Raw genomic sequence first — 26,801 nt, 5'->3', positions numbered from 1 at the left:
GGACCAGAGAACAGACCAGGTGAGAGAAAAACCCACCCTCCCTTAAACCTAAACACCTGGGACCCTCTGAAGCTTGGGATAGTGTAGCTTTGAAGTAGGGCCTCACTGTAGGAGGGAGTTAAAAGTCCAGTAAAAGATGGCAAGATGAGCAAGCACTTAAATTGAGAAATATACAAAGTTTCTTTAGTGACGAGAAAGATTCAAGGTACACCCTCAGAAGAGGATTGCAATATCAGGGACCCTACAACCAAAGCTTCAAAGAAAAATATGAAATGGTCTCAGGCCATGGAAGCACTAAAAAGGGACTTTGAAGAGAAAGGAGAGAAAAAAAGTAAAAATTAGAGAAGCAGAGGAAAGAATGGAAAGGGAAATGTGACCTATGCAGGAGAGTTATGAGAAAAAAGTCAATAGCTTGAAAAGCCAAATGGAAAAGTAGATACAAAAGCTCTCTGAAGAAAATAATTGCCTAAGAATTAGGATTGAACAAATGGAAGCTAGTGACTTTATGAGAAACCAAGACATAGTAAAGCAAATCCAAATGGATAAAAAAATAGAGGGCAATATGAAATATCTCCTTGGAAAAACAGCTGATCTGGGAAATAAATGCGGGAGAAATAATTTGAAAATCATTGGTCTACCTTAAAAATATGACCAGATAAGAGATTAGACTGCATCTTCCAAGAAATTATCAGGAAAAATTGCCCTGATATTCTAGAAGCAGAAGGTAAAATAGAAATTGAATTAATCAGGGGCAGCTAGGTAGCACGGTAGATAAAGAACCAGCCCTGGATTCAGAAAGACCTTAGTACAAATCCCACCTCAGACAATGGACACTTACTAGCTGTGTGACCCAGGCTAACTCACTTGACCCTCATTGCCCTCCACACACACTAAAAAAAAAAAAAAAGAATTCAAATACTGTGGAGCAAGGATTACACACTATCTACAAGCATCTATATTACAGGAACAGAAGGCATGGAATATGATATTCTGGAGGACAAAGAAACTGGGGCCAAGGCCAAAAATCACCTACCCAGCAAAACTGAGTATCATCTTGCAGGGTGGGGGGGGGGGGGTGGGACTCCAGTCAAAAAGAGGAATTTCAGGCATTTGTGATGAAAAGACCTAAACTGAATAGAAAATTTGACTTTCAAATACAAGACCTTAGAGAAGCATAAAAAGGTGAACAGGAAAAATATTTCATGATGGATATTAAAAGGTTAAACTGTTTACATTCCTAAATGGGAAGATAATAGTTTTAACTCATAATAACTTTCTCCGTATGAGGGTAGCTGAAAGGAATACACTTACAGGACACAGGTGTGAATTGAATATGAAGGGATGATATCTTTAAAGCATTTTTTGTTTATCCTTGTTTTTTTGTGGAGCAGGCATGGTGGGGTGACTTATGTCTAGGGCCAGATTTGGGTTGGGGCCTCCTGGGTCCAATTCTAGTGCTTTGTCCACTGTGTCACCTAGCTGACCCATGAAGACATATTTAGAAGTTAACCCTAAAGTTATGGGGTAAAAGGAATACACTTTAAGAAAGGGAAAGGGGAAGGTGAACTGGGGAAAAGTACCTCAGATAAAAGAAACAAGAAAAACCTTATGAAGTGGAGGGGAAGATGGGGAAGGAGTGGGGAAGTGACTGAACCTTACTATCATCAGAATTGGCTCAAAGAGGGAATAACATAAACACTCAAGTGGGTACAGTCATATATTTTGCCCTGAGAGAAAGTGGTAGGGTAAGGATATGGGGGGAGAGGCAAAGGAAGAAAGGGCAGATTTGGGGAGGGGACAGTAAAAAGTAAAACCCTTTCAAGGAAGGATCAGGTGAAGGAAGATAGAAAATAGAATAAATATCAAGGGGAGGGAATAAGATGGAGGGTTATATAGTTGGCAATAGTAACAGTGAAATAAATGATGAGCAGGATAATATCAGAGGGATGTATGAAAAATGCAAGCCATCAACAGAGGAAGAACTTATGGTATCTGAATATAGATTGAAGTATAATTATATTTTCTAGATCCTCTTTCTAGAGGTATTTTTGTCTATTTTCTTTCACAACCTGATTAATGTGAAGATGTTTTACATAACTACAAATGTATGACATATTGAATTGCTTGATTTCATAGGGACGGTAAAAGAGGGAGGGAGGAAGAAAATTTAGAGAACAAGATTTTAAAAATTAATGTGAAATGAAATGATGACCAGGAGAAGTTCTGAACCTGGAAGGACTTACATGAACTGATGCTGATTGAAAAGAGCAGGACTAAAAGATTTTATACAGCAACAACAACATTGTGTGATGAACAATGGTGCTAGACTTGACTCTTTTTAGGAGTGCAGTGATCCAAAACAATTTCAAAGAACTTCATGACAGAAAATGTTCTCAACATCCAGAAAAAAAGACTGTGTATTATGAATGCATATTGAAACATTCTGTTTCTACTTGGGGGATTTTTTTCCCTTATTCTTTGAGTTTTTTCCCTTGTGCTCTGATTCTTCTTTCACAATATGACTAATGCAAAAATAGGTTTAATGTGATAGCACATATATAACCTATATCAGATTGCTTTTTGTCTTTGGAGGAAGGAGGGAAGAGAGTGTGGGAGAAAAAATTGGAACTAAAAATCTTATGAAAACAAATGTTGAAAATTATGATTATATGTAACTGGAAAATAATAAAATATTGAACAAAAAATTAAAAAAATAAAAATGAATAAGAAATTAACCCCCCCAAATAATAAAATAAAATACATTGGCAACTGGAATAGCCTGAACATATCAAGAGTCATGTGGGGAGGCCAGTGGTGGGTGGAGGGGGCTATAGGAAGTGTGAGTGTCAACTGGACCCTGAGTTGGTACTGGTGAAACACAAATGGGAAGAGGTTCTTTCGTGCCCACCCCACCTCCCAGCCTGGGGAGACTTCCCTAAACCTCAAGAAGGTAGAGTTGCGGAGATATGGCTGGAAGTGGTCAGTTGCTTAGACATGTGCCAGAATTAGGAACCATGGTCCCTGATGCTGTCTGTTTGGGAGGAGAGCACCCAGTCATTTGAAGGGTCTGACTTGGGAGTGATCTCTTCACTTATTCTTCTGTAAGTGAGTTATGCCTGCCTTGTTAGCTTCCTGGGTCAAACTCGCTGCCATGTCCAGGGATCATCAACTCAAGTCAGTTACTAGGCTGTCCATGGAAGCCTGGTGCCTCAGAAAGTTGAGGCAGATCAGTCAAAGGTAAAGGACCTGAGAACCATTACAGGCCACTGAATGCAAGTATCATTGCAAGAAGGCACACTTCCTGGCATAGTAGAAGTGGAACTAGAAAAGGAACATGACAGAGAAAAATTCAGCCAGTCTAAATATGCTGTATACTACCTAGTAGGTTAACCAGATGACATTGTTATCTTTTGGGGGACTTTTAATGGCCTTGGTGGAGGTATATGCTAGGTAGATGATTCTAAGGAGATTGAAGAGCAAGGAGGGACTATAAACAAGTATGAGATAGAGGGCCAGGAAGGCAAAGAAACCTGTAGCCAGGCAGTAATTTTTTATACGAGAGATCTCCTCCAGCTTGCACAGAATATCAATGACAATGTCTTGTTTTGTTTTTTCTGCCATAGATATCTCTGGAAGGATTGCATCAAAGAACCTATGGCTCCTGGGATGAAGGATGATTATATCTCCTTTTTCCTTATCGAATGTTTGTTTTTAGCCAGTTACTCTGATCATCATTATTATTAAAATGCCAAAAGGCCAATATTCATAATTATAATTTTTTTCTTTACTCATGCTGTATTGCTTATTAGGTATAACATGAAAATGTTTATGTAGGTACGGAAATATCCATGTTGTGTACCATTCCCATTATGGAAACACAATTTAGCATGATATTCTTAGTCTGTACCTTTTGAGTATTTAGTTTCAAAAGAGACTATGGATAACTGAATTCAACCTATTACCCTTAGAACTTCAGATAAAAATTTGTCTTCCTAGCATTTGAAAATCATTTAAGTGTCAGAAGAGAAACTAGAGCTTGATATGAGAATCTAAGAATCATTTACATTGAGGGGGAAACAGACTCAATAGAAGCTCAAGAGAACATACAGAAAGAATGTCAGTTCTGCTTGTTTAAACATATAGGACAGTACCCTAGTACTTTTTTTTTTTTTTGTGGGGCAATTGGGGTTAAGTGACTTGCCCAGGGTCACACAGCTAGTAAATGTTAACTGTCTGAGGCCAGATTTGAACTCAGGTACTTCTGAATCCAGGGCCGGTGCTCTATCCACTGCACCACCTAGCTGCCGCAGTACTTTTTAATCTTAAAATTAGATAATTAGAAGCCACCCCAGGCATCTTATATTGAATTCCATAGTTTTTTTTTTAATTCGATAGTTTTAAAAAACATTTTTGAAATATCCTGTGACATTAAAAACCTAATGTGTACAGTCACCTTTTTCTGCCCCCAGTGTGTGTGGGGGCAGGGGTGGGGGACTAGTTGGATTTGCTTGTAAGTAGGAAGCTTCAGCAAAGTTTAGGGATTAAGCTTTTATTAAAGTATATTACAGTTCAGTGGAGAACATGTGGAGGTCAGAAAATTGAGAAAGAAAATATTTCTACCCTAGGGTTCAGAATGAACTCCTTCTTCTCCTTCCCTAAGACACCAGCCTAAGGTTCCAGAATGAAAGAGGCCAGAGGTAGTGAATCAGCCTCCATTCCTACTTCCCGTCTCCCTCCCAAGGAGCCATCCTTCAAGCAGATTGGTTGAGGATGGTCTTGTATTGATGTCATAGTCCACAGCCTCTGAGAACACTCCCTCTTGGGAGTTAGGCATGTGTGGTTTTAATTTAATTAACTTTAAGTAGGCTAATCAACAAAGTCAATAGCTTTCAGTCAATCTCACTTAATTCAATCTGTCTAGATTAATCTCCTCTGGTTCTGGCCTTTGGGCATTGACAAAAAGCCCATTATATCTTAGAATCCCAAGGAGTGAGCACCCAGCCTTTGGATGAAGCCTTCTCATATAAGAGAATCCACTATTTCAGGGCAGCGAGGTGGTGCAGGGATAGAGCACCTGCCCTGGATTCAGGAGGACCTGAGTTCAAATTGGGTCTCAGACACTTAACACTTACTAGCTGTGTGACTGTGGACAAGTCCAATTGCCTCACCAAAAGAAAAAAAAGAGAGAGAATCCACTATTTCTCTTGACAGCCTATTCTAATTTGTGTCACATATAATTTTAGGGAAAAAATCCTTTTGTGAAGCATAATCCTGTTTCTCTTCAACTTCTTCCTTTTATTCCTTCCTCTGTCTTCTGACTCTAAAAAGAAAAAGTACAATCTCTTCACAGTAAAATGTCAAATCTTTGAAATAGGCTGTCATTTTTTCCTTGTGTCATTTCTTCTTCAGGCTAACCTCAGAATCTCCTAGGAATATTGGTATGAACATACTAGTAATTTAGCTTCCTGACTGTTCTACACATTTTTGCCTAAGTTATGGTGCCCAGAGTGAAAACAATGACCCAGCTGTGGTCTGACTAGGGAGAAGTACAGCAAGACAAACACCTATCTCATTTTGAACACTTTCTATTTTTAATGTAGGCATAATTGGAATTTTCCCAAATATAAAAAAGTGAGGTATATGTGGTGTGGTCTTAGTAGAGAATCCTAAGTGTATGAAGTCTCTTAAATAACAAAAAATAGCTATCCAATAATCACTTAATACTAGATGCTACAGTATTGCCTAAGACAAATGTTAAATGTATTCCTAAGGGTCTCAAATAAGTGAGTCTCAAAAATCTATCCTCTTAATTCAAATGGACCTTGGAGTACACTAAAATACCTTGAAGTTCCTTTTTTAGCATATTTTTTAGACATGCTTCAAAATATTGCATTTATCTATTTAGTTGTTTTACCTGTATTTGCATTTATCCCTATGTAATTCCACCTAATTTGATTGTTTTGCATCATTAGCATGTGAGAATCTTCATGTTAAATATCTCTAATTCATGGCATTTGAAACTCTAATAAGCATATAATGTAAGCTTTCATCCTAGTCTATGTGAAAAAAAAAATGTTGAGTGACAAGGTTACAAGGAAAGATGCTTAAGACACATGAATAGAGATAGTTCTCCAAGTTGATACATTAATGACTACATTGTAGGTCTAGTCATTCAAACAAACAGTTATAAATCGAACTTTATGTGTGATTGCCGGACCCATATCAATTCATCTTGTTAATTAGATTATAATAAGAAACTGACAAAATTATAGGAAAAGATAAAATCTGTCCTAATGGTGTCTTTTTAAAATATAAATGTATTTATTTAGAATTTCCCCAAGTTACATGTAAAAACAAATTCCACATTGATTTTTTAAAACTTTGCTTTCCAAATTCTCTTGCTCCCTCCCTCTCCATCCCTACCTAAGAACTCAAGCAATTCAATATAAGTTATACATGGGCATTAACGCAAAACATCTCCAACTTGGTCAGGTTGTGCAAGAAAACAGACAAAATAACTTTAGAAAGAGGAAGTAATAAAAAATATATACTTTAATCCATATTCAGATACCATAAGTTCGTCTTCTGTTCATGGACTGCATTTTTCATAAGTCCTTCTGAAAGCAGCCTGCTCATCATTTCTTTCACAGTTATTTTTGCTAACTCTATTACCCTCCATTCTATTCCCTCTCCTTGATATTTACTCTATTTTCTATCATCTTTCACCCTATCCCTCCTCAAAAGTGTTTTGCTTTTTACTGCCCCCTCCCGGAAGCTGCCTTCCCTTTTTTCGCCTCTCCCCCCTTAACTCTTTCCCTTCCCACTTTCCTTCATGCCAAGATATATTACTCTACCCACCCAAATGTGTATGTTATTTCCTCTTTGAGCCAGTTCTGATGAGAGTAAGGATCACTCACTCCCCTGGTCCTTCCCCACCTTCCCCTCCACTCCATAAGCTTTTTCTTGTTTCTTTTGTGTGAGCTACTTTACCACATTCCAGCTCTCCCTTTATCTTTCTTCCATCGCATTCCTCTTACCCCTTAACTTTATTTTAAAGATGTTATCATGGGGCAGTTAGGTGACACAGTGGGCAAAGTACCTACCCTGGACCCAGAAAAAAGCCACCCCACCCTCCCTGCCCCACAAAAAAGAATAAACAAAAAATAAATGCTTTACAGATATCACCCCTTCATATTCAATTCACAAATGTGACCTCTGTCCAAGTTTATTCCTTTCACCTGCCCTAATACTGAGAAAGTTCTTATTAGTTAGAAGTATCATCTTCCCATGTAATGTAAACAGTTTAACATTTTAACCTCACTCATTATTTCTTTTTCCTGTTTACCTTTTAATGCTTCTCTAGGGTCTTGTATTTGAAAGTCAAATTTTCTATTCAGTTCAGTTATTTCCAGTACAAATAATAGAAAGTCCTCTTTTTCATTGAAGTCCCTTTTTTTGCCTGAAAGTTTATGGTTAGTTTTGCTAAGTAGGTGATTACTGGTTGTAATCCTGGTCATAAGTTCCCATGTTTTCAAATATCTTCTTTATGCTGATGATTCTCCAGTCATGCACCCATACCACTTAGTCTTAGTGTTCCCTTTGAGGTGAAATTTGTCTCTCTGCACTGGGTTTTCTAATTCAATTTATAAACACCCAAGATTATGTGCTCTATTTTTTTTTTTAAATTTGTATTCTGTAAATTGCAAGGAACATACTATTATTCCTTCCTTATTGTTCCTTCATTCATTGGTATCTAATGTGATATATAGAAAACACAATTCATCTTTTCCCACCCTTCTTTCTTTTGAGTTTAAAATATTTTATATCAGAATTGAAATATATGAAAATCATGTTTCCTATAAAGGTTAAATCCATTCCATCCCTGAATAAGACATAATCATTGATGTAATTTAGGCTATGATTGAGAAATACAAATTCTATTCCAAGACACCATCATTTTATCGTTTGTTTTCCACTTTTCAAGCAATTCTGTTCCTGAAGTACTTGCTTTTACAATATATGGTGATCCAGAATTTGCTTGAAGAAATACAAAAAGGGAGATATTCTGAGCAAACTAATTCCAAATTTGAATACTTTCAATTAGAAAAATTATTTCATTATCCCAACATTTGACTCTATGCAACTCTTCCACACTGCTACTAATTACTCTCACTGAGGTCAATCAGAATACATAAAACCCCTCTTCCATGTGATCGTCCCTAAGATACTTGAAGATTGCTATCAGCCCCCTTTCCCAAGTCCTTTCTTCTTATGGCTAAACAGCAATTATTATTTTAACTAATTCAAATAGGAAATGGGTTTTAGTCTTTTTCCATCCTAATTAGCCTCCTATAGATGTTCTCAGTACTTAGTATAATTGTATCATACTTAAAATTCTTTCACATAGGAAGTCATTTAAAAATTTTCTTTCTTTCCTTTTTTTCTTTTTCCCCTTTTTCACTTTTGGACCCTCTACATCATAAGAAAATATATTATTGTATTTATTTGACATTAACAATCAATATGCCCCTGGACAATATGATGATTGTACCCCAAGATTTCATATAATTTCTTTTAAAGATATATTTAGAGTTTTATTTTCCCAAATTACGTCAATTTATTTTTAAACTTTGTGTTCCAAATCTCTTCCTCCCTCCTTATCCCACTCAAGAACTCAAGCAAATTGATATAAGCTATACAGGAGCAGTCATGCAAAACATTTCCACATTAACTAGGTTGCAAAAGAAAACAGACAAAACGAAACTTCAGTTAAAGGAATTGACAAAAAAAAAAAAACATGTTTCAATCTGTATTGAGACACCAGGAGTTCTCTTTCTGTAAATGAGTGGCATTTGCCATAAGACCTTTAGGGTTGACTTAGATCATTGTATTGCTGAAAATATACAAGTCATTCACAGCAGATCATCTCACAATATTGCTGTTATTTTGTATAGAGTACATTTCACTTTGCATCAGCTCATACAGGTCCTTCCATGATTTTTAATAATAAACTACTCTTATATAGTACTTTAAAGATAGATTACCTTACTATGAGGTTGATTATTGCAACAAGAGTAATACATAACATTTATATAGTACCTTATACTGGACAGAATTTTCTTCACAATAGCCTAGCAAAATACTATATGTTTTGTTATCATCATCAATCAGTCCTCATCATCAATCAATTCTCATCTTCCTCCAATCATCAACCCATCAATAATCATCATCCTAATTTTACATTACTCTTGCCTCTGCTTCAAATTTTCTTTTCACAGTTACTATTGTTAACTTTTCCCTCTATCCTATATCCTCCCCAAATTTACTTTTTTCTAGCTTCTTTTACCCTATCCTGCCTCAAAAGTGTTTTGCTTCTGACTGCCCCCTTCTCCACTCTGCACTCCCTTCTTTCACTCCTCCCTCCCTATCCCCTTCCCCTCTTACTTTCCTGCAGGATTAGATAGATAACTGCATCCACCTGAGTGTGTATAGTATCCCCCCCCCCCTTGATCCAATTCTGATGAGACTAAGGTCTTTGAGTAAAATCTGTTGAGTCTAAGGCTCATTAACTGCCCCACTCCTCCCCTATCTCTGCCCACACTCCATAAGCTCTTTTCTGCATCTTTCATGTGAGATTTCACCCCTATCTACCTCTCCTTTTCCTCCTCCCCCAGTGCAATCCTCTCCTCATCAATTTTATCCTAAAGATGTCATCATGGGGCAGCTAACTGATACTGTGGACAAAGCACCCACCCTGGACCCTGGAAGACCCAAACTCAAATCTGTCCTCAGACAGAAGACACTCACCAACTCCTTGACCCCTGGCATGCCACCCAACCCTAACCAACCCACAAAAAAGATAAACAAAACATAAATGCTTTACAGATATCTTCCATTCATAATCCATTCCCACCTATGCTCTCTGTCTAAATTTATTCCTATCATCTGCCATAATAATTAGAAAGTTCTTGTGAGATAAAAGTATCATCTTCCCATGTAGGAATGTAAACAGTTAAACCTTTCAACCTCCTTCATGATTTGTTTTTCCTGTTTACCTTTGTATACTTCGATAGCGTCTTGCATTTGAAAGTCAAATTTTTTATTCAGTTCAGGTCTTTTCATCAAGAATATTTGAAAGTCCTCTTTTTCATTGAAGTCCCATTTTCCCCTGAAAGATTATACTCAATTTTTCTGGGTGGGTGATTCTTGTTTGTAATCCCAATTTCTTTGCCCCCAAAATATAATATTCCATGCCCTCCAATCCTTTAAGATAGAAGCTGATAGACCTTGTCGTATTCGGAATGTGACTCCACAGTACTTGAATTGTTTTTTTCTAGCTGCTTGAAATATGTTGTCGTTGACCTGGGATCTCTGGAATTTGGCTATAATATTCCTGTAATTTTCTATTTTGGGATAACTTTCATGAAGTGATTAGTGGATTCTTTCAATTTCTATTTTGCCTTCTGCTTCTTCAATATCAGGACAATTTTCCCTGACAATTACTTGGAAGATGATGTCTAAGTTCTTTTTTGATCATGGTTTTCAGGTAGTCAATGATTTTCAAATTATCTTTCCTGGATCTATTTTCTAGGTCAGCTGTTTTTCCAAGGAGGTATTTCAGATTGCCTTCTAATTTTCATTTATTTATTTGTTTTTGGTTTTTTGTTTTGTTTTTGCAGGGCAATGAGGGTTAAGTGACTTGCCCAGGGTCACACAGCTAGGAAGTGTCAAGTGCCTGAGGCCAGATTTGAACTCAGGTCCTCCTGAATCCAGGACCAGTACCTTATCCACTGTGCCACCTAGCTGCTTCATTTTTTGAAAATTTATTTATTTGGATTTGCTTTATTGTGTCTTGGTTTCTCATAAAGTCACTAGCTTCCATTTGTTCAATCCTAATTCTTAGGCAATTATTTTCTTCAGAGAACTTTTCCATTTCTCTTTTAAAGCTATTGACTTTTTTCATGCCTTTCATGCATTACTCTCATTTCTCTTTCCATTTTTCCTCTACCTCTCTTTCTTTATCTTCAAAGTCCTTTTTGAGCACTTTTATGGCTTGAGACCAATTCATATTTTTCTTGGAAGCTTTGGATGCCCTAATGTTGCTAAGAGTCTACCTTGATTTTCTTTGTCAGCAAAGATACTTTTTATGGTCCACAAGTTTTTCTGCCTGGTTATCTTGCCAGCCTATTTCTTGACTTATGACTCCTTATTAAATTGGGGCACTGCTTCCTTGATGTACTATCCCAACCTTCAGGGTGTCCCAGGTGGTAAGATTTAAGGAGAGGCATGTTCTCAGCTCACCTACCCTGTGTTCTGATCTGTAAGTATCCACAGGATGCCTGCTTTCTAACCCTAAAACAAATCTGGTTCACTTTGGCTCCAAGCTCAGGCATGCCTATGCCCCTCCCCTAACTGGGACTGCCACCCAAGACTGTGTCCTATATATGAGCCCAGGCAAAATGTCAGAGTTCCACTTCAGTGCCAGCAGAGACCCCTATAATCTCCTCCTAGCCAACTTCTGGACACTCTTACCAGACTGTTACCTGAATTAGCCACAGCTGAAGCTGATTCAGCGGCTGAGAAGTCTCTTTTTCTGGTGTGGTCTGGGCCTAGATTTCTATCAGCACAACCCACAGGGTTGTGTTCCACTCATAGGCTGGTACAGCAGGCCCCTCCTGCTGAATTTTTAAGCCATCTTTGGCTGGAAAATGGCCTCAGCCAATCCTTTTGTATGTTCTGTTGCTCCAGGAATTGTCTTTTGGCATTATCTGGAGTTTTTGGAGTGATTCTGTCTGATTTCATATGATATCAAACATAAAAACAATGCATCTTTGATTGAACATTTATTTTAAAGGTTTGTAATTCAATGTAAAGGAGATTCCTCTTCAGGCACAGGGAGAATTACATGATCTCTGAGATACCTCCCAACACGAATTCTGTCATCATATGAAAATTTAAGTGCAAAGTTGCATGAGAAAAAGATACAATAATATAGGGCAGCTTAACTTTATCTTGTTCCAATTCAGACTTCCATGTTGTTTACTGGTTATTTTCAAACCATATCAGTGACACTTATGTCACCTTCTTCATCTGATTGGTGAGGTTTTTTTCTTTTTTAATATTTCTCAGAATTATGATGTTACTTTTTTCTGTGGCCATTTACAAACAATGTGACTGCATGTACATACTCAAATCATTCTAACTCACTTTTAGGTATTGTATCCTGTTATTTTAATGTAAGATCCTAACAAAAACAGAGAAAGAAAATTATGGACCAATCTCCCTAAGGAATATTGATGCAAAAATTCTAAATAGAATATTAGCAAGGAGATTACAGCAATTTATCACCAGGATAATACAATGTGAAAAGGTGGGATTTATACCAGGAATGCAAGGTTGGTTCAACATTAGGAAAACTATCAACATAATTGAACACATTAATAAAAAATGAAACTAACCAAAATCATATGATTATCTCAATAGATGCAGAAAAATCTTTTGACAAAATACAGCACCTATTCCTATTAAGAACTCTATGCAGCATAGGAATAAATGGAGCTTTCCTTAAGATGATAAACAGTATCTATTGTAAATCATCAGCAAGCATTATGTGCAATGGGGATAAGTTAGAGGCATTCCCAATAAGATCAGGGGTGAAAATAGGATGTCTATTATCACCGCTGTTATTCAATATTGTACTAGAAATGTTATTCTTAGCAACGAGAGTAGAAAAAACCAAAGGAATTAGAATAGGCAAGGAAGAAACAAAATTTTCACTCTTTGCAGATAATATGATGATATACTTAGAGAATCCTAAAGAATAAACTAAAAAACTGCTTGAAACAATTAACAACTTTAGCAAAGTTGGAGAATATAAAATAAACCCACATGAATTATCAGTATTTCTATACATGACCAACAAAGCTCAGCAGCAAGAAATAGAAAGAGAAATTCCATTTAAAGTAACTGCAAGGGGCAGCTAGGTGGTGCAGTGGATAGAGCACCAACCCTGAATTCAGGAGGACCTGAGTTCAAATCTGGCCTCAGACACTTAACAATTACTAGCTGTGTGACCCTAGGCAAGTCACTTAACCCCAATTGCTTCACCAAAAAAAAATAAATAAATAAAAAATAAAGTAACTGCAAATAATATATAATATTTGAGAATCTACCTGCCAAGGCAAACCCAGGAACTATATGAACACAATTACAAAACACTTTTCACAAAAATAAAATCATATCTAAACAAATGGAAAAATATAAATTGCTCATGCGTAGGCTGTGCTAATATAATAAAAATGAGAATCCTACCCAAATTAATTTACTTATTCAGTGTCCTACCAATCAAAGTACCAAAAATTATTTCATAGAGCTAGAAAAAAACAATAAAATTCATCTGGAAGAACAAAAGGTCAAGAATATCAAGGGAAGTATTGAAAAAATTCAAATTAAGATGGCCTCAGAGTACCCAATATAAAACTATATTATAAGTCAGCAATCATCAAAACAATCTGATACTAAGAAACAGAGAGGAAGATCAGTGGAATAAGTTAAGCACACAAAACATGGAAGTAAATTAATTTAGCAATCTCCTGTTTGATAAGCCCAAAGATTCTAGCCTCCAGGATAAGAACTCACTACTTGACAAATACTATTGCGAAAACTGGAAAATTCTATGGAAGAAACTTTGCGTAGAGGAACATCTCACAAAATACACCAAAGTAAAGTGAAAATGGATATACTATCAAGACATAAAGGGTGATTCCATAGGCAAATTTAAAAAGGACGAAATACTTTACCTGTCAGGACTGTGGAAAGGGGAAGAATTTATGACTAAAGATAATATAGAGAACATTATGAAATGCACAATGGATGATTTTGACTACATTAAATTAAAAATATTTTGGTACAAACAAAACCAATGTAAACAAGATTAGAAGCAAAGCAGAAAGCATAGAAACAATTTTTACAACAGTATTTCTCATAAAAGCCTCATATCTAAATATATACAGAGAACTGAATCAAATGTACAAGAATACAAGTAATTCTCCAATTGAAAAATGTTCAAAGGATATGAACATGCAGTTTCCAGATGATGAAATTAAATCTACAGTCATATGAAAAAATGTTCTCAATCACTACTAGAGAACTGCAAATTAAAATTACTCTGAGGTACCACCTCACACCTATCAAATTGGCTAATATTACCAAAAAAAAGGAAAATGATAAATGTTGGAGAAGATGTGGGACAATTGGAACAATAATTAAGCATTGGTGGAGCTGAGAATTGATCCAACCATTCTGGAGAACAATGTGAAATCATCCCCAGAAGGTTGAACTGTGCATACACTTTGACCCAGCAATACTACTACTGAGTCGATATCTCCTCTGAAAGATTATACTCAGTTTTGCTGGGTATGTGATATTTGACTGTAGTCCCAGTTCCTCTGCCCTCTGGAATATCATATTCCATGCCCTCTGGTCATTTAAAGCTGCTAGATCTTGCTTTATCCTTATTGGAGATGAGCATTATTTGATTTCCTTTTTTCTAGCTGCTTGCAACATTTTCTCCTTGACCTGGAAGTTCTGGAATTTGGCTATAATATTCCTGGAGGTTTTCCTTTTGGGATCTCTTTCAGGAGATGATCAGTGGATTCTTTTGATTTCAATCTTAGCTTCTGCTTCTAAAATATCAGGGCAATTTTCCCTCACAATGTCTTGGAGGATGGTGTCCAAGCTTTTATTTTGGTCATGGTTTTCAGGTAGTCCATTGATTTTCAAATCATCTCTCCTAGATTTATTTTCCAGGTCAGCTCTTTTTCCAAGGAGATATTTCACATTGCCCTCTATTTTTTTTTCATTCAATTGGATTTGCTTTACTGTGTCTTGGTTTCTCATAAGGTCACTAGCTTCCATTTGTTCAATCCTAATTCTTAGGCAGTTATTTTCATCAGACAGGTTTTTAATATCCTTTTCCATTTGGCTTTTCAAACTGTTGACTTTTTTCTCATTACTCTCCTGCATCATTCTCATTTATCTTTCCATTCTTTCTTCCCTTTTTTCTACATCATCTTTCTATTTCTCCTACTTTCTCTTCAAAGTCCCTTTTGAGAGCTTCCATGGCCTGAGACCAGTTCATATTTTTCTTGAAAGCTTTGGATGTTGGAGCTTTGACCCTGTTATAATCTTCTTCTGAGGTTGTATTGTGATCTACCTTACCCCCAAAGAAGTTTACGATGGACTTCTGCTTTCTCTGCCTACTCATCCTGGCTTGCTGTTTCCAGAACACACTGATCGAGCTGCAGCGTGGCCCAAGGGATGATTGGGCTTCTTCTCGGCCTGCATGGCCTCACGTTTATTTGATTTTAAACTCTCCACATGGGGGGACTATGAGAGGCTACTTCTCAGCCCCATTCCTGTTCCCAGCTTCAGAGGATCCCAGGTGTTTTGGTTTGAGGGGGGACAGGTTTTTATCTCACCTAGCCGGTTCTCTGGTCCAGAGATAACCTCAAGCCTACTTACTAAACAACTAACCGGCAAAGCTTTCTGTGGTGTGGTTTTTAGCTTCGATGAGCCTGCTCCCCTGCTCCCCTCCCCCACCTGGGTAGAGATCATAAAAAATGGAAAAGGATCCACATATACAAAAATATTCATAGCTACTCTTTTTGTAGTAGCAAAGAGTTAGAAATTGAGAGGATGATGACCATCAATTGGAGAATGCTAAACAAGTTGTGGAATATGAATGTAATGGAATATTATTTTGCTGTAAGAAATGATAAGAATATGGTTTTCAGAAAAACATGAATAGATTTTGATGAATTGATGCTGAGTGAAATGAGCAGAACCAAGAGAACTTTGTACATAGTATCAACAACATTGTGTGATGATCCACTGTGACAGACTTAACTCTTCTCAGCTAGACATGTATCCAAAAGACTTATGGTGGAAAATGCTCTCCATATTCAGAAAAAGAAGTATGGAGTGTGGACGTAGACTGAAGCATACTATTGTCACTTTTGTTTTTTTATTTTTTGTTATTTTTCTTGTTTATTCTTTTTTTGCATTTTCCTTTTGTTCTGATTAATGTGGCAATATGTCTAACATGATAGTAATGTGTAACCTATATGAAATTGCTTTCAAGCCTTCAGAGGTAGGAGGGAAGGGAGAGTGGGAGAAAAATTTGGAACTCAAAAAATTTCTTTACATATAATTGAGAAAATATATATTTTTTTAAATTTGTTTTTAAAAAAACTCCTTTAAGGCAGGTACTTTGTTGTTTGCTTGGATTTGTATTCCCAGGGCTTGCCATGGTATATCACACATGGTAGTCATTTAACAAATACTTTATTATTCATTCATGCTTCCATTTATTCAGTTCAATTTTTTTTTTGCAGGGCAATGAGGGTTAAGTGACTTGCCCAGGGTCACACAGCTAGTAAGTGTTATGTCTGAGGCCAGATTTGAACTTAGGTCTTTCTGAATCCATGGCCAATGCTCTATCCACTGTACCACCTAGCTGCCCTGAGCTCAATTTTTGAAAACATATCCATTCTTCCCTTCTGAACAGGACTTATACACCATCTATTCAGTCAATACAAATTTGTTAAGCATTTATAATATGCAGGTACTGTGTTTAATTCAGCAGGACATATAAGTGTATATGTTTAAATGAGATCTCAAAAGCTTGTAGGAGATCTCTTTGGTGCTGTGAGGAGAGGGGAAGATGCTTCTCTTTGCCGTTTCTCACTGTCAGGCTAAAAGAGTCTGAATGTGGAGGAGACTCCTTATTTCCAGAACTATACTAATAGAGAAGGGTCTTACTAACTACTAGGAATGAGCAACTTCTATGCATTTTTTTCTGTATGTGGATGCTTTATGTAAGCCATGTTACCTTAACCTCCTATAAAACAGAATGGGTTTTGGTGCCATATTAAGTCCTTCAAAAATGTCAAGATCTCCAAAAATATGATGAATAATATTCACAACATTGCTAAAGGTCCTTGCTACCAGAGTACGGCAAATATTGTTGTTGGCACTTGTATGTCAACTAATAAACTGAAGTTCTTTCAGATTGACAAGGACATAGAATTTTTTGCTTTTTGTTGGTAAATGTTTTAGCTCCATCCCACAAATTTTGCAAAGGTTTCTATTTTATTAGCAAAATTGATCTTGGCTCTTAAAGGTCTCCAAAATAAAAACTTGACTTTGATTTCTAAGCATTTCATATGATAGACTATTGGTAAGTCAATTTGTCTTCTTTACAAGTTAACCATATATAAATTTATAAGTTGAGTTTTCTCTTGCTTTGAAAAAGTCTGCACATATCAGAGTACGCACCTTATTCTCCAAATGCTGGCTCCTAGTTAGGAAAAAGGGAGTTACAAATTACAAATAGCAACTTATACAAGACCTTTTTTTTTCAGATGTCAGGCCCATACAGAAGCAAAGCTTAGCAATAAATGTTGGTGGCACTCTTGAATTTTCTATAAGTGTGTGACTAAATTAACTAGGATGTAATAAAATCATTGGGATATAAATTTTGTTCTTGCATCAGAGTTCAGCTTAGAGGAAGAATAATTCACTACTATATAATCCATGTTACTCACAGGATAACAGCTGTAGAGGTAGAATGAATCTTAGAGATCTCTGAGGACAGAGATGTCAACCGCACTGCCACAATGCTCCTGAGTAAATACTGAAACAGATGAAAATGTAATTGGAAAATACTTGGAATAAATTAAATAAAATAAAACATAGATAATGGTAATGTATGAGTTTCTAAACCTATATAAATCCACAAGTATCTTTATATATTGTTTAGTGGCCCCTGTATCTCTTTGAGTTTGATCCCATTTATCTAGAACAATTCTTCATTTTTTTAAACAAGGAAACTCAGGCACAGAGTATTAACATTCTTGCTGATGTTAATACTTCTCCAAAATTATAAACAAAGTATTCAAATACAAACCTTCTAATTCAAAATCCACTTACACATCCCACTTTCCACAGGTTAATCAAAATTTTACAAGTATAGTATAGTATAGTAGAAAGGAGAGTAGCAGAGTGGTATATTATGTAAAGAAATGTATCTGGAGCCAGGAAGATTGGGTTCAATATTAGCTGTGATCCTGGGCAATTAACTCAACCTCTCACTGCTTTAAGTAATCTTAAAGATTATACATTGTAGATATGCTTTGAATTTCCTCTTTGGAAGTTTTTTACACTGGTACAATTCAGTCCAAAGAGGGGAAAAGAGCATAGAGGGAAAAGATGCTTATGATTATCTCTATTTCTTTATGTAGAGATATAGCCACGTAGAGATGTGTATATTTAGAGAAATATAGATATGGTCATAGGTATAGACATGATGAAATAATAGATGATAATAATAGCTAGCTAAATAGCCATATAGATGATAGAAAGAAAGAAAGAAAGAAAGAAAGAAAGAAAGAAAGAAAGAAAGAAAGAAAGAAAGAAAGAAAGAAAGAAAGAAAGAAAGAAGGAAGGAAGGAAGGAAGGAAGGAAGGAAGGAAGGAAGGAAGGAAGGAAGGAAGGAAGGAAGGAAGGAAGGAAGGAAGGAAAGAAAGAAAGAAAGAAAGAAAGAAAGAAAGAAAGAAAGAAAGAAAGAAAGAAAGAAAGAAAGAAAGAAAGGTAGAGATACATTTTTTTAAAAGTTGGGTACAGTAGTACATGCTTCTAATCCCAGCTATCAAAGAGCCTGGGTAAAATGTATCTCCTGGGTGACAGAGTTCAGAGTTACGGTTACTAAATCATTCAGTTATTCCCATTAAATTTGGTCTTAATATGATGCAGTTCTGGGATCAGGGAACCATAGAAGTTCCCAAGGAGAGTTGAATTGGCCCAGGTCAGAGGTGGAGCAGATCAAAACTCACATATCAATTTGAGTGCATCTATGACCAAGACTCCTTGCAGTTGCATTGTGAGCAAGATAGAGAAACTCAGCCTTTAATATAAATATAGAGCACATAGTATACATACATATATTACATGGCTGTGTATAAATATACACAAACATTATATACATATAAGTATGCCTAAATATGTGAGTATTTGTCTTTGTATTATATACATTTGTGTTTGTGTGTGTATATTCCACACGTATGACTATACAAAAACAGTACAACATACAGCAGTGCTCTCTAGTTAGGAAAGACACGACTAAATAAATGACTGGATGATATATTTGTAAATGGTGTTATATATTGTTTTTTGTTCAATGTGAGCTTAATTTATTCTTGAGGCCAAAGAGCCACACACAGTCAGAATCTAGCCACAGACATACTGCTTGTTTTGTGTAATTCTTTTGATGTTCTTGCTTCTGTCAGGCACTGATTTCCAAACTCCAGTGTCGAATTATGGCATCTGGGGTTCCACACATATTTCCACAACAGTTTCCCATGATTGAGGGCAGATGTACCATGCTATTAATTCTGCCTTTAGGGCAACATTGACGTGTTTCATCACATGACCAATAACATGCTTTATAACAGAATTCTGGCCAAAAAGAAAAGTGAAATAAAATAATTTGAGGGATTGTAACCAATTTTCATTCATGAAACCTGACCAGTTTAATAAAACTGTGTCAAGGTCATGATATCATAATGGACTCATTTTATTAATGTTACATTGCTAGGGTACTAAGGATCATATTTTGTCATGTTCTTCTGCATGCTATTTCTAAGGCAGTACATGTGAAACTGGTTAAGTTTCCTTATCCAAAGATGGCTCAAGGCCATTTTTCACAGCTATAAAGTAGTAAGTACTGTAGCATGCCACTTGATACTGTTATGGAGGACATGTCACTCCATAAACACCTTGTCCACTATTCAAAAATAGCACTGGCTTCCATGAACTGAATTGCAAATTTCCTTTTCAAGTGTATGTAACATTGTGAAGGTATATAATACACATCATATTGATGAGTCCTTTAGAAGGATGAAATTAGTTACATATATATTATCAGTATTAAAAGTTCAGATGAACCTCAGACTAAAATTTCAGAGGTTAATCTCTTTTTCTTCCAAAGCAAAAAAAGTTTCATTTGTTCTAGATTCATATAATACAAAGAATACCCTTACCATGGTTATACAAGCATTTTCCCCCAACTTATAGCCATTGAGTCTCTCTCTCTCTCTCTCTCTCTCTCTCTCTCTCTCTCTCTCTCTCTCTCTCTCTCTCTCAATCAATCAACTAGGCTAGTGATAAAAGTCAAAATAATAGGAGCACATAGGTTGTGTAGTAGATAAACCACTGGCCCTGGACTCAGGAGGAACTGAGTTCAAATCTGGCCTCAGACATTTAACTGTTATTAGCTGTGTGACCCTGGGCAAGTCACTTAACCCTCATTGCCCTGTGAAGAAGAAGAAGAAGAAGAAGAAGAAGAAGAAGAAGAAGAAGAAGAAGAAGAAGAAGAAGAAGAAGAAGAAACAAAAACTTGCACAAAGCAACCACTTCCTGAGGCATCTAGCTATGCTATAGGGGTTTGGTGTTGGGAAACACTGACTTCAAATCCTGCCTCTGACATTTAGTAACTATGAGACCCTGGGCAAGTGACTGGTCCTACTTTAGCTTCATTTTCTTCATTTGTAAAATGGGGATAATAAGAACATCTACCATTTAAGATTATTGTGAAGCTCAAATGACATAATATTATGAAACTCGTATAAGATAATTTCTGTAAAATATTTTATAAAACTTAAAACATATAAATGCTTACTGCTACTATCATTTCATCATCATTATTATTGTGGGTATAGTAAGTATATCATGAATCAATTAATTTATATAAAAGTATTTATTAAATGATTCTATGTGCCAGATGCGGAGGATACAAAGACAAAATATTGTCCCTGACTCAGAGAGAGAGAGAGAGAGAGAAAGAGAGACAGACAGACAGAGACAGAGACAGACAGAGATAATGATGATATGTTATAGATATAAATGGGGCAGCTAAGTGATAAAGTTGATTGCTGATTCTAGAGTTAGAAAGACACATATGTATGTGTATACCCATACACATATATTTTATAAACCTTAAAGTATACTGCTACTACTTATTAGTTAGAATATTCTCCTATATATTTACCTTACTGAGTTGTTGTATCACATGAGATGAAATGTGAAATTATTTGAAAGTTGCAAAGGGCTATGTGTAAATTGTAACTAGTATTATAACTACTAATTAATGTTGTCATTGTGGTTAATATATTTTGATTTAGCATGAATAAAATCCTAATGTTTTCTAAGAAATACATATTAAGGAAAATGTAAAAAGATGCAAAATGATAGTTATATTACATAAAAGCCATAAATTTTAAATCTCAAAGGAGAAAACAAAATCCACAGACCTAAAAAAAGTTTTAAAGCATTGTAGAAAATTATTGTAAAATCATATAATAGTATGCCATCAAAGGTTTTTGTGGATATTCTACAGATATATTTTAATGAACTTTTCCCTTATACCACAGTTATGAAAATGAAAAGATCATAGAGGGTAAATTGTTTTATATTTCCTCTCCCTAAACTTATTTCTCAAAGCTGATGTGAGTTTCTAACTTCAAAGTGAAGACATTGAGCAAATAAGTAATTTTAACTATTTTAATATCCAAATTAACTATAAAGGACATATGAAGAAAGATGCTATATGTATCCTGAGAAAGAACTGATAAATAGAAGTTTATAAAGAATAATTTTCATAAATATAACTATTTTGGTTTAATGGTAGTCATCTCTAAGGCAGGGGAGAAGGAAGAAAAATGTATGTGATATTTTTTATATTTAAAAGAAATAGCATGTCATACATAGATTTGCAAATTCATGTGAAATATTTTTTTAATTACACTGTTATGGAGATGATTGTTTTATTCCATATATTAAAAGTAAAATAAATCATTATGAAAAACAAAACACAGGATCATGGGTAAGAAAGAGACTTGGATAACCCTGAATGTAAAAGTCTTATGAATATACCTTATTTGAGTAAAATAACTGATATTGTGTGTTTCTAAAAAAGAATAAGTAAAATAGAAAGGTTTATTGTTGTTGTGGTAGGGATATTCAAGGGTTGGCTTTGGCATTATATAATCTCATTTCCTTATGTGAGTTAAGATACACAAAAACAAAAACAAAAAACTAGACATAGTAACATAAAGAAATCAGAAAAAAACAGTATGGTGAGATAGTATCGATAATGTGATAAGAATTCAGTAATCAATAAAATATTTGTTTAACACCTACTTTGTGCAAGGAACAAAGAAATATAAACCACACTTATTGCCTCCAAGGACCTTGCACCAGGTTGGGAAACATGCATATAAAAAAGAAACAGCAATTTTTGTTTTATTTTGTATTATTCAGACCTATGATTTCACTACAGGACAGATCTACTTTTTATGGAAAAGGAGAGTCTTAGAGATTTGCTAAGGACTCTAAGTAATTTAAATAAATTGCCCATGGTTACTTTATGATTTGAATGTAAGTTATCTTGACCCCAGTGCTGGATCTCTCCCTATTCATTATCCTCTCTCAATAGTAATATGAGGTAATAGTGGTTTCCATCTTCTGGACACTGAAGGTCTCTCCTACAGAACAAAGAAGTGAAATCATTTTTTCATAGATATTTTAGTAGCCCAGAGGTTGTTCTGCCCAATTTATGATTCTTGGTTGCATTCTAGGTAGTTGAGCTTGCTGATAGTGTGTCAACCAGAGCATTCAAGGGGTCCTTCATGGAAATGTCAGCATAATGAGAGGTGATTCATTCACTAAGATGCAGAGATATTGAAAGGTTTGTCCAAATAATTTCAAAATTCAAGCCTGATTGCATGTCAAGTATATGTAATAGTTTTTTTTTCCCTAAATTAAGTCTTTTATGAAGATATGAATGGCAAGAGATAGGGACAAAAACTATACCTGTGATTTCATTGATACAGAGAAATGTTTAATAAGAAAAGCCCCTACATTATTGCAGATTGGCACCTTCCCTAAAAGTTATAGTCTTAGAGAATTGCCTAGAATACTAAGAGGTCAAGTTTCTTGTCAACAAACATGTATTAAGGCGGCGGCTAGGTGGCACAGTGGATAAAGCACCAGCCCTGGATTCAGGAGTACTTGAGTTCAAATCTGGCCTCAGACACTTGACACTTACTAGCTGTGTGACCCTGGGCAAGTCACTTAACCCCCATTGCCCTGCCCCCCCAAAACAACAACAACAACAACAACAAAAACATGTATTGAGTATTTTATATGTGTCAGGCACTGTGTTAAATGCTAGGGATATAAAAACAAAAGGCAAAAGCAGAACTTGCTCTCAAGGAGCTCAGATTCTAATGGAGAAGATGGTTTGTTATTTACAGGTTAAATTCAAGGTAGTATTAGAGGAAAGACAATAACATTAAGAGGGATTAGGAAAGACTTCCTTTAGAAGCTAATATATTAGTCAATAAACATTTATTAAGTTATCCTGAAAAAGACAGGATTTTATTTGGGACTTGAAGAAAGTCAGGAAACATAAATGAAGAGGGAAAAGATTCAAGAAATTCAAGACAGCCATAAAAAAATCCCTAGAGCTAAGAGATGGAGTATCTTGTTCATGAACATCATGAAGGCCGGTGTCATTATACCAAAAAAAAAAAAAATCTGGTCCATAATGGGTATAAGTAAACTAGAAAGGTGGTATGGGGTGGGGGTGGGGGGCAGGGACAGGGGAAATAATACTAGATTGTGAATGGCTTTCCACACCAAAGGATTTTGTTACTTTAGGGGTGATAGGGAGCTACTGGAGTTTATTGAGGGGTGAAGGGAGTGTCACTATTGGATCTGCACTTTAGGAAATTTACTTTGTCAGCTGAATGGAGCATGAAGTAAAGCGGACAGAGGCTTGAATCAGGCTGACCGACTAGTAGCCCTTTGCAGTAGTCCAAAAATGAATTGAAGATAGCCATACCAGGTTATTTTCCATATCAGAGCAGAGGAGGGGGTTGTATTTGAGGTATTGCAAAATTGAAATTGACAGACATGTTACAACAAAATGAATATGGAGGTGGGTGAGAGATGCTGAGGAGTCAATGATGACACCTGGGTTAGACAACTAAGGAATTGAGAAGATGTTATTGCTATTCATAGTAATTGGGAAGTTACCAAGGTGAGAAGGTCTACTGGACATACAGTTCTAGATGTTTGATAATTGAACTGGGACTCAAAAAATCCAGGGAGGCCAATGAATACAAAAAGGAGGTATATAGCCAATGAAAGTAGCCAGCTTAAGGAGATGAAGTGTCTTGTTTGTGAAACAGAAAGCCAACCAGTGTCACTAATTACAAAGTATGAGGAGGGGAGTAATGTAAAGAAGACTAGACAAGTAGGAAGGGGGCATCTTGCAAAATTATTTAAGAGCAAGATAATGACATGGTGAATCATAAAGATAATAGAAAGATACTGGAGTTTATTTACATGGGAAGACCTGCACTTTAAAAAAATCAATTTGATAGCTGAGTGCACAGTTGTTGGAATAAGGAAAGACTTCAGACAGGAAGACCAACCAGAATATTATTTCTATAATCCAGATATGAGACGATGAAGGCTTCATCAGGGAGGTGACAGTATCAAAGGAAAGAAGAGAGACTAATGAGATACTGCAAAGGTAGAACCAAAATGACTTAGCAACAGTTTGGATACGGGGAAGGAAAGTGCAATAAGGAGTAAGGAGTTCCCTAGTTTGCAAGCCAAGGTTTTCAGAAGGATTATGGTGTTCTTGAATATAATAAAAAAAATTTGGAAGAAAGGAGGTTTTGGGGAAAAGATAATGAATTCATAAGTGGTCATTTTGAGTATTAAGAAATCTACTGGAAAACCAGTTTGAGATATCTATTAGAAAATTGTAGGAGTGAGACTGTTGGTCAGGAGTGAATGCCTAGAAAGGATTTTACTCTTATTTTCCTAACTCTAAGACCATCTCTGTATCCATTACTTCTCTCTGTCTCTCTCTCTCTCTCTCTCTCACTCACTCACACACACACACACACACACACACACACACACACACACACACACACACACGCAAAAAGCTAATAGGTTTCTTTTTTTAACATTGAATAGTATTGTAGGCTGTGGCGCGGTCTGGCCGGAGGGCAGATTGGCGGACGTTGCAGGCCCCGTTGTGCTGCGGCCGCCTTGGCCTGTGCGTCTCCCCGGCCCCCAGCCATCCGCGAGGGCTGTTGTCTCTGTCCAGTCTGGTCAATTAGCTTCTATTAATATTGATCATCTGTATACAGAACGATCCTTCTCACCTCTAACAAGGCCCCTCACCAAACAGTGTATTAATAACTGAAAAAAAAATTGAATAAAGTGATATAGTACATAGATCCAAGTATGAGGAAGAGGAGCAACTTCTAAGTGAAGGAGCAACATCTAAACCTCTATGTCCAGCAAATCATATGTAACTTTTTAAGTAGTATGGCTTAAGAATCATATGCAAGTGTGCCTATATAACTCTAAGTAGAAAAAATGTAATTAACTTTATGAATTCCCGAAGCAGAAAATGCAAGGGTTTTGTTTATATTTTCAATATCCTAGTCAGTCACCAAAAAAGTTAAACAAAAAAAACCCCAAATTTAAAATATGTATTTTAAAATATTTATATTGTCATCATCTGCACTAAATCCTACATGGATTTAACAAATTATATAAGGGGAGGAAAAATTGGAAAATTAGTATCATCTTCTGTTATAAAAACTAGATCTATTTTTTCTTTCACAATCCCCAATTACATACTCAAAGTCCTTTTGCAATCCTTTCTTGCAAGCAAATACTTATCTGATTAATATCCTTATAAATTTCAGCACTGTGTGGATAGACTTAGTAGGTAAAAGTCAGTCTTAAAATCTGTATTAAAATGAATTGTGTTGAATCTCACATCAGGAGGACTTGAGCATTTGCCTAGAGAAAGCACTGAGATTCAAGCTCTTGAAACAGCAGCCATGCCAATGAATTTCATCCCATCTGAAATTCATATAACTATGCATCTATCTCAAAACCCTGCTCTGTGCAAACCTAGTGTTTTCTGTTGAATACAGATGTGTGTTTTAAAAATGCCAGGGAGGTAGAACACTCACTGTGTCTGTCAATGTAATGTCCTGTCAGTAACCCCTGTGGAAATCACAAAGCTCCAAAACAGACTAAGTCTTGAAGGTCACCCAGATAAATCTGTGTATAGCCGTGGATTGTTGCAGCAAAATAGCTAGAGCCAAACAATGCTGGGAACATGCCCCATGCTGTCACACTTTCAGACATCACTGGATGAAATCATAGCTATCCTCATATTTAGAATTAGATATATTTAAACCTGGCTAATACTTATTCTAGAGCATGACCCCAAGCCCTCATTTACACACTTGCTCTGGTATTTGAAAATGTTACTAAGCTGGAAGACAGGAAACAATTAAAGAAGTGTTCAGAATAAGAAAATAATGTTTCCAGCCATTCTATTATATACCTCCTTTCTCCTTGAATTTGTAATGTATCATTTTTGTATCCTATGTCCTAGGACTCCATACATTTTCTTTATGTAGAACAACTTCAATCTTAGAGGAATCTCCCAAAAGCCAATGTCTTGTCTTGTTTCAATTCTACCTAAAAAACCTTTGGGAAATCTCAGAATTTCTCTCATGACTAAGTTTCTGAAAATGTGTGTAAGTATATCTACATATGTGTGTATTCAGGTGACAGTGCATATTGGATATTTGACAACTTTTATTTCACCCATGGAAAATGCAGGAGGAAAAGGA

The 26,801-nt window shown here is 36.0% G+C and overlaps 1 pseudogene; it reads right to left on the bottom strand.

Moving 5' to 3' along the window:
- Window positions 1–3,087: 3,087 nt before the first annotated feature.
- On the bottom strand, window positions 3,088–25,220 carry LOC122746357 (annotated as a pseudogene).
- Window positions 25,221–26,801: the final 1,581 nt, after the last annotated feature.

The sequence above is a fragment of the Dromiciops gliroides genome, chromosome 1 (assembly GCF_019393635.1).
Source record: "Dromiciops gliroides isolate mDroGli1 chromosome 1, mDroGli1.pri, whole genome shotgun sequence".
In the NCBI taxonomy this organism is placed as follows: Eukaryota; Metazoa; Chordata; class Mammalia; order Microbiotheria; family Microbiotheriidae; genus Dromiciops; species Dromiciops gliroides.
This window is presented reverse-complemented; position numbering and strand designations above follow the sequence as displayed.